Genomic DNA, 9,982 nt, shown 5'->3' with positions numbered 1-9,982 from the left:
CATCCTAAATTAGATCAGAATTTACACTGGAAGTTCTTTATGGCAGGGACCATTTTTCTATGTGTTTGTATGGTGCCCCTATGTGCTGCTACAATAAAAATCAAATTATATTAATATTAAAAATGAGGGAAGAGGAGCTGTAACCTAAAAAGGCTGATTCCACTGCCTTTCATTCCTACTCTCCCATATCAGGCATTTAATTGGTTCCAGTGCAGGGCTTACAGGTCTTCTACCATAAAACCTGCAACTCAGGGTAGATTCTCCTCAGCCTACCCGCTGGACTCAGCACACTCTGAGTCCTACCACCCTCCCCCCAGAATGGGGACAGAGGGTTCAGAAAGGTGGGGACATTGGCCAATGAGGGCCACAAGGTCTGACCCTATTCCATGAGCCCAAGGCCCCATCACCAAAGTTCCAGGCCTTTTACCTCTGGGAACCATTCATTTTACCCATTTAACCACACTGGAAACCAGGCACAAGTTGCAATGAATCAACAACCAAGACAAGTATCTCGGGTAGGTACCAAGTTCATTCCTACTTAACCTATTGTGGGTTGCAGGCACTGCAAGGAAAGCAAGAAACTGCCCGGTCCTCTGCCAATTGGCCCTTGGGGGAAAAAATTCCTTCCTGATCCCCAAACAGGTGATTGACTAGTCCCACAGCATCTGCCAGGCTGGATTCCCCCACCTAGTCAGCGTGAATAGGGCACAGCTGCTGAAAATAGAGCCAAAAGAGGTCCCATATGGACCCCAGTCAGAATTAAATCCTGGGAGCTAGTTAATGCTGGCCAATCCCCACTCTTCCTCTTCCACCCCCAACAGACAAAGGGTGCTAGAGATTCCAAGAGGGGGCAGCATGGGGAGGCACTACCTGATGACCGTCAGTGAACATCTCCTTCCCTCACTGCTGGGGCTGTCCCCATCATATTCCCCCCATCCGTTGAGACATGTGAATGGCATTTCTTATGGCCATCTCCACAAAGTGGTAGCAGGAGCAACACATTACACACATATGTACCCAGATGACACCTTGGCTGGGATTTTTCAAACTCTCTGGAATTAGGCACTCGAGTTTCATTGAATTTCGTAGGCTTTGGGCACCTAACTGCCATACACTCCTTTGAACGTCCTTTTGCATAATACTTCACAAATGTGGGGTATTGCATGCTGTTCCCCTGGTAGGGCAGCCCCAAAATTCTCTTCCCACTAACCCCCTGGGGGTGTAGTTGCAACCACTGGGACACCCACCAGGAGTCGATGCAGACAGAGCTAGTTGGAAATTTTTCAGCTACGTTTTTTCACTGGAAAATGCTGATTCATTTAAATGGTGTGGGGGAAGGGGCTGGTTTGAATGAATTTCCCATTTTGAGGAAAAAAATTAAAAGACATTTTCAGCATTGTGAAAATCTCCTGTTTCGACATTTTTCAGCATGAAAAAGTTCCACTTTTCATTTTGAAATTTAAGTTAGTTTTGAGTAAATATATATATATTAATGGTCAAAATCAAACCAAAAAGTTTTGACACAACCATTTCAACTGACCCAGTCCAAAAATGTATTTATTTAGGATTTTCTGTTTGCAAAAATTGGAGATTTCAATAATAGTCAAAATCTTGAACATTCTTACAGCATGTCAAAAATGTTTGCTGCCCAGCTCTAATGACAGATACTCTACACACCAAGTGGAGATAGTTCTTCTGATAAGAAAAGGAATGGACATCACCTATTTGATCCAGCACAGGTCAGTGGAGACCATAATACACTCTTCCGCCCCGTTTTTGTGTGTCTTTTAAAGGCGTTAAAATGGTTCTATCTAACCTTCCTCTCCCCTTTTTTATAGAGTGTGTACTTATTCATGTTTTCTATTCTTAAATCTCCTGCTTATACAGAAATGCCTCTACTAAACTTCAGAGACTATCAGCTACTATATGTCTTTTTCCAAATTAAGGAATAAAAAGCAGATGTCATTCTGCTGAAATATTTTAAAACGGTTTCTGCATTAGGGTTCCGATTGCTTGTTTTCTGCTGTTTGGTTGCTATCAGTGGAAGAGAAGCAATGCTATCTGATTCAGACACTGTGCGCATGGCTACACTTGCAGACGTATAGCGCTTTGAGTTAAACCCGCCTTCGGAGAGTGCAGTAGCAAAAGTGCTGCAGTCTGTCCACACTGTCAGGAACGCACACTGGCGTGGCCACATTTGTGGCACTTGCAGCGGCATTGGGAGTGGTGCATTATGGGTAGCTATCCCACTGAGCACCTTTTCCCATTCTGGTGCTTGGCTTGTGGGAAGGGGGTGGGAGGGTGCAGGGCATTCTGGGTCCTGTCCCAATGCCCCGGATGCATCGGTTCCCATCCCAGCAATCCTTGTGCTTCCGTCCACATTTGGCACCATCTTTCAACATTTTTTGTACTGTGCGCTCTGTCTTCCCTTTCGGTCTGCGGGAATGGAACCCGAACTGCTGAGGAATATGCTGACGAATCTCGCCAGCACGTCACATTTGGCAGTTGAGTTATTCCTTATGATCCAAAGTGAAAGTGAGGGCTCCGACGATGATATCGACTCGAGTAACTCATATGAAACGAGTTTGCTTGTGGCATTCACAGACATGTTCATCACCGTGGAACGCCGCTTTTGGGCTCAGGAAACAAGCACTGAGTGGTGGGATCACGTCGTCATGCAAGTCTGTGATGACGAGCAGTGGCTGCAGAACTTTCAGATGAGAAAAGCCACTTTCATGGGACTGTGTGATGAGCTCGCCCCCACCCTGCAGCACAAGGACATGAAATTGAGAGCTGCCCTGATGGTGGAGAAGCGGGTGGCTATTGTAATCTGGAAGCTGGCAACTCCAGACAGCTACCAATCGGTCGCTAACCAGTTTGGAGTGGGGAAGTCGACTGTTGGAATCATGTTGATGCAAGTTTGCGGGGCCATTAATCGCATCCTGCTCAGAAGAACTGTGACTCCAGATAATGTGCATGACATTGTGGATGGCTCTGCACAAATGGGTTTCCCTAACTGCGGAGGGGCGATAGATGACACACATATTCCAATTCTGGCACCAGCCCACCTAGCTTCCGAGTGCGTTAATTGGAAGGGGTATTTCTCTATGGTTCTCCAGGCGCTTGTGGATCACTGTGGACGTTTCATTGACATTAACGAGGCTGGCCCAGAAAGGTACTCATCTTTCGGAACACTGGCCTGTTCAGGAAGCTGCAAGCCGGGACTTTTTTCCCAGGTCAGAAGACCACTGTAGGGGAAGTCAAAATGCCCATTGTGATCCTTGGAGACCCCGCTTACCATTTAATGCCGTGGCTCATGAAACCCTACACAGGGAGCCTTGACAGCAGCAAGGAGCGGTTCAACAACAGGCTGAGCTTGTGCAGAATGACTGTAGAGTGTGCTTTTGGCCGTTTAAAGGGCCACTGGCACTTTCTGTATGGGAAACTGGACCCGGCCAATGACAGCATCCCCGTGGTTATATTTGCGTGCTGTACCCTCTATAACATTTGTGCGGTAGGCATTTCGCAGCTCCTTCACTTTAATCCTGCACTACAGTACATCCTGGTCATGGTCCCTTTCCATCATGTTCTTTGCTATCTGCCTGAAGGCAGCATAATTCCTATGGCTGGAGTGCAGCTGGGACTGGACACCTTCCTCCCCACAAACACTGATGAGGTGCACCACCTCGCCATTGCTCCATACTGGGGATCGCCTGGGACGTGGAGGCATGGTCACCTGGAAAGATTCGCTGAGAGCACTCCACACCTGGCTGAGCAAATAGGAAGGGGATTTTCAAAATTCCCAGAGAATTTAAAGGGCGGGTCTGATGGTTGGTTACCTGAGGGCAGGGCAGTAGAGTTCAAAGTGATGACCAGAGTGGCTAGAACAGGCATTGTGGGACACTTCTGGAGGCCAATCAGAGTGCACTAACAGACCAGGGCATCCACACTGGTGCTGTGGCACTCCAGCGGGGGTGCACAAAATGTTATTCCACTTGCCGAGATGGAGTACCAGAAGCGGACCAGCCGTGGAGTCAGTGCGCTCTACGTGCCTTGCCAGTGTGGACAGGTAGTGAGCTAGTGCGCTCGGGGCTCCTTTAATGCGCTCTATCTTGCAAGTATAGCCTGGCACAGTTTTAGGCAAGAGCCATTATTGTCTCTTTCTCCTCCTCTTAAATTGATATGCACAGTTTTGTTTAAAAACATGTAAGAAGACAAGATCCCTGCTCTAGGAGCTTACAAAATTAACATATGTTGGACAATTGAGCAGGGGGTTGGACTAGATGACCTCCTGAAGTCTCTTCCAACCCTAATCTCCCATGATTCTATGAAAGCAGCAGGAATATATGCATAATCAGCCTGTATTGCAGGTAGCTTAGGAGAAGTAATGTGAGGGTCTGAATTTTGATGCTAGAACAGGTGAGAGATTTGAAATCTATAATAATAATAAGGCCCATCTCAGTTTCTTAACAGAACTTGGTTTGAGCACCTCCACTTAAATCTGCCTCTGCTATTCCAGTCCTTGTGTGGTCCTCACTGGAGACTACCAGTTGTGCTGATAAAATATATGGTGCTTTTGTGAAGGCAGCAACTGTCAATTGTGGGGCAGATTCAAGTCTGCCTCAAAACATCAGGTTTGAGCCAATATTCAAGACAGTTTTCCCACAGAAACAGAATGAAAGAAAAAGAGGCGGAGGTAAGAAAGTAAACTGCTTGAGCGAAAACGTGATAAATATTGCATAAAAAGGAGGTCTCTAATCATGTCCCTGCCCCACATGCCTCCTTGTAACAAAGCATGGGCCTGCACCCGCTCTGACTCAGTTTTCCCAACAAAATTCCCAGCCCACTCTTGTGGCTTATGTGGCTCAGCCCTCTAGAGAAGTTACTACAAAAGGCTCGCCCATTTAGCCCCTTCCTTTAGGCCCAACACCCACTACAGGTATATTAGACAGCAGTGATTGAGCTTAAAGCAGTCCAATAACCCTACCCAGGTTCACGTGAGGTTTGTACACCCCCATCACATGGTCCAGTATAAATAGGGTTGCCACCTTTCTACTCACACAAAGCAGTGACAATTTAAAAAATAAGTTTGAAATATAATACCTTCTTAGCCAGCCAAAAATCACTTGCCAGCTATTTAAAGAACTGTTTAGACACCGAAAAAGACCTATTTGTTACAGAACAAATCTTACTGTGCATAATATGCCAGAAGCCATAAAATGTGTACCAAATTTAGAGATTCTAAAACAGAAACAAGATGATTAGGACTATGGAAAATGGGATGGGTAGCTAGCATCAGCCTCGCAAACGGATTGCTGCCTTTTATAGCAGAATTACATAAGCTGCCAGATTTGTTTGGCATTATCTTGGCATATTATGTTTTAGCAAGGCATTCTTGTTTGTATAACTAAAACTTTCTTTTTCTAAGTTTGTGGAACTTCTTTCACCCTCACTGCAATAAAAAAATTCAGATTCCTGTACCATTTGGAATCTAATGACACATAGAAAAGAGGTGGGTTGGGCTTCTAGCCAAGTTATAAGAAGATTTTAAACTTTGTTTTTGGGTATTAGTGAGGGGTGATATTTCTCACTTAATGTAGATGGACTTAAACCTGTTCAATCCTCACTTAAATCAGTTTAGTTTAATTTAGTAATTTACTAGTACATGCTAAACAAGGTTTAAATGGGTTTAAGTGCACGTACTTTAGGGGCATCACCTATTTAACTACACAGACTTCAAATTAATTTAGTTAAGACTGTACAACTTTTCTGATATAAACAAGCCCTAAGTATTAGGACACAATTGCAGATAGATGCACATTGGGTAAACGTCAATATGTATGTGTACAATACCACACTGAATCTGCTCATTAGGTTTGCTTTGTTTGAGTGGGTAACCAGTTTTCTCTTTTAAAAATAAAAAGTCCCTGAGAAGGTGTGTGGGGAAACAGGTGAGGCATTTAATGAACAGGTGAGGCATTTAATGAACGCTCCTAAGGCTAGAGGGTTTTTTTACATGATTTTTCTGTGGAGTTTTGTTGTAGAAAGGAATCAAGCATGAGAAAAAAGTTTTCCAAGAGGCAAAGAACAAACCCTTCTTTTAAACCTCTCATGCAGTTCTAAGTCTCATGAATTAGCACTATCTTGCTCAATCACACTAGCTTCCTGGGAATGGGGAGCGAGCAGAGGGCGGGGCCTCGGGGAAGAGTTGAGGCAGGAGACAGGGCCTTGGGGGAAATGGGGCATGGCCTCAGGGAAGTGGCTGAGCAGGGGTGTCCAGTTTTCGGCAATTAGAAAGTTGGCAACCCTACTGCCTTCCACCACTCTTACAGCTGTCTGGCCTGACTTTTTCACAATATACACAGACAAGTACAAACTTCAGATGATACATGAAATTCAATTTTAAAATTGGATGCCCAGATAACCTGCTCTGTCTGAGGACATGTATGGGCATATTTGCACCTTGTACACCATAGGACCCCTGTGGTTGTGTGATTCAAATATAATCAGCAGAAGGGAAGTTGCAACATTATTTTTATTTATGGGACACATTTAGTAGAAAATTAAAGTGCTATACATATTTTGTGTGCAAGTGACAGGTGGCTAGAAGTGACAGAAAGGGTTTAATGTACAGGTTTGGGTTGGCTGGATTACTCACAAATATGAGTCTATGAGGGAGTCAATCGAATTCAGGAACAATAAAATCTTTGTATCAGCACAAACCATCACCTATTTATGCCACATGCTTTTCAGAAAAGCTAATATAGAAAGGTGCAAGAACAATGCAATTTATATCACATACTTCTGCAATTTCATATGCATTTTTCAGCAAGTCACCTATGTTATGCCCACTAAACTATCTCCAGACACCTTCTTTGACAAACTCCTGATCCATTTTCCTTCTATAATTTAGTTCTCAGGCGTGCACACTCAGTTTTTGAGAGCTGGTGAGGACGTCTGTTTAAATGCCAGTTTCTCAAATGCGGCCACCAGGGGATTTCCCTGTGACCACAGCAGTTTCCTGGGTAGTCGGGGGAAGCATCAGCCCCTTCCTTTCCTCCCTATTGCTCCTGCATGCGCCACCTCTCTGCAGACACAGGTGGGACACACAACACTTAAGAAGCAAGGTGAGGGGGCGAGGAGGGGGTGAGAAGGCGAGTGGTAAGGCAAGCAGGGGGGCGTGGCAGAGGAGTAAGAGGGCAAGCGGTGAGCCAGCAGCAGGTGAGGAGGTGAGTAGGGGGGGCTGGCTGCAAGCGGGGGGAGTGAGGAGGTGAGCGGGATGGTGAGAAGGTAAGTGGAGAGACAAGTGGTGGGGGGAGGTCCTGGCGGAGGAGTAAGGAGGTGAATGGTGAGGCAGCAGCAGGGTGAGGAGGTGGGTAGGAGGGTTTGGCTGCGAGAGGGGGAGTTAGGAGGTAAGCGGTGAGCCACCACTGAGCGGGAGTTCTCACGGTGGGCAGGGGGGTGTCTGTGGCAGGGGAGTGAGGAGACGAGCAGCGGGTGGGGGACTGAGGAGGGATGCAGGAGGTGAGCGGAGGTGAGCGGAGGTGTGAGGAAGTGAGCATCAGGTGCATGGACAGCGGGTGGTGCCCCCCTTTGAGGAGGCTAGCCCCTTACTCCACCCTTCTGCCCGCATTTCCCCCGCCTCAGCAGCTGGAGCCCCAAGACCCCTGCCCGGAGAAGCCCCAAGTGCCTCCCCTCTCGCAGCCAGAGGAGCCCCAGGCTGGCTGAGGCCCCAAGTCCCCCCCACTCGCACCTGCCCGGAGGAGCCCCAGGCCAGCCACACCCGTGCCTTTCCTCCCCTCCTCAGACCCAAACCACCCAGGTGTGTTTTTCATTATTATTTGGACTTCTATTATGTCAAAGCATTTTTAAGTTTACTTCAGAATTGTTATAGAGACAACCCCTTTTACTGAAGAAGCAAAAGAAACAATAATATAAAAGACAAGAACATGCAAAGGACCTTATTTGTGTTTCTATTCTGTTAGGTCCAGTAAAGAATAGATATAACTGTGCATGATTTTTATTATTGAGTCTGCAAAAAAAAAACCAAAACCTTACATAAATAAATTACAATGATTTGGATGTATATATGTGCATATTACTTTATTAACTTTAGGAAAGATACAAAATTTTAGGAGAAAGCGTCAGTGTGGCCACCAGGAAGAGTTGGTGGCCACACTCTGAGGCCATCAGAAAAATTGTTTCCAGAACCCCTGGTTTAGATGACCCTCATCACTATAGAAGAAGAGGGCCTTTAAGGAGAAACATCTGTTTTACACCACCACACAGCTGAAAATTACTTGTTTCTCCTCTAGATCAGTAACAAAATATGAAAACTCAGAAATGTAAGAGAGAAAAAAAGAACATTTACTTGATAGCTTTACAAACCTCTAAAACTATTTCTTGTGGAATAATTTTAGAACAACAATCATATAACCTCAGCAAATTGCTTTTGCACAGAGCTTTACAGATTAGTTTATCCCTGTGACAACATATCCTTGTAGACATCTCATTGAAAATTCCTGCCCAATGTGCAGCAGCAGTGAAAAAGCAAAAAAAAGGTTACGATGTAAAAACAATGGGATTTAAAAAGAATACTGAGAGTATTATAATGCCATTTTATATAGTAATGGTATGATCTGAGTAGCAGATTTAGTTTACAGAGGAGACAAATGAGAAGGGATCTGACAGCAGATCTAGGAAAGGTAGATCAGGCACTGCTCTTTACCCCCTTTTGCAATACAAGCATGAGCAACAGCCTGTGGAATTGAATGGCAACAAATTTAAAGCAGTTAAACAACAATAACAACACCGCACATAATTATCCTGTGCAGCTCACTGACAAAATATAATTGAAGCCAAGAGCCGAGTAGAATTTTATGTCTATAAATAAGATTATCCATAGGCTAGGTAAAACTTCATATTCTTCATATTACAGCATCAAGAGCTTCTATTTAACAGCTACATTATTTTTAAGATCACATAGCTCAAACATAGGAGAAGCCAGAGCCTGGAATTGACTACAGCCTGCGCCTCACTCTGCCCCTGAACTCAAGGGCTGTACCTTCCAAAATGAAGGGCATACCCTTTGACCTTAGCACCCTACAAACTAGCACAACAAGGGGCTGTTCTACACACATGGGGAGCTTGGGTACTCCCATAATATGAATAGTTGACAATAAGCCTTCCACTAACTGCCTGGGATTCAGAAGAAACAAGGGCTGTCAAGCAATTAAAAAAATTAATCATGATTAAAAAATTAATTGCAATTAATTGCACTGTTAAACAATAATAGAATACTATTTATATAAATATTTTTGAATGTTTTCCACATTTTCAAATATATTTAGCATATATGGCATGTAAATACCTTGCAATGCCAGCTACAAAAGTGCCATGCAAATGTCTGTTCTCACTTTCAGGTGAAATTATAAATAAGAAACAGGCAGCATTATCTCCCGTAAATGTAAGCAAACTTGTTTCTCTTAGTGATTGGCTGAACAAGCAGTAGGACTGAGTGGACATGTAGGCTCTAAAGTTTTACATTGTTTTGCTTTTGACTGCAGTTCTGTGATAAAATAAATCTACATTTCTAAGTTGCATTTTCATGATAAAGAGATTGCAGTATGATACTTGTATGAGGTGAACTGAAAAATACTACTTCTTTTGTTTATAATTTTTACAGTGCAAATATTTGTAATAAAAATAATATAAAGTGAGTATTGTACACTTTGTATTCTGTGTTTTAATTGAAATCAACAGATAATCAACTGTTTAACAGTGCAATTAAAACTGTGATTAATTATGATTAGTTTTTTTAATCACGATTACTTTTTTTGAGTTAATCGCTTGAATTAACTACGATTAATAGACCACCCTAAAAGAACCCTTTGTTAAAGCAAAGTTATTCTATAATTACCAGTAATGGAATTTTTGCCTCTTCCTCTGAAGCATCTGATACTGGCTATAGTCAGAGAATACC

The sequence above is a fragment of the Eretmochelys imbricata genome, chromosome 2 (assembly GCF_965152235.1).
Source record: "Eretmochelys imbricata isolate rEreImb1 chromosome 2, rEreImb1.hap1, whole genome shotgun sequence".
Lineage (NCBI taxonomy): Eukaryota > Metazoa > Chordata > Testudines > Cheloniidae > Eretmochelys > Eretmochelys imbricata.
This window is presented reverse-complemented; position numbering follows the sequence as displayed.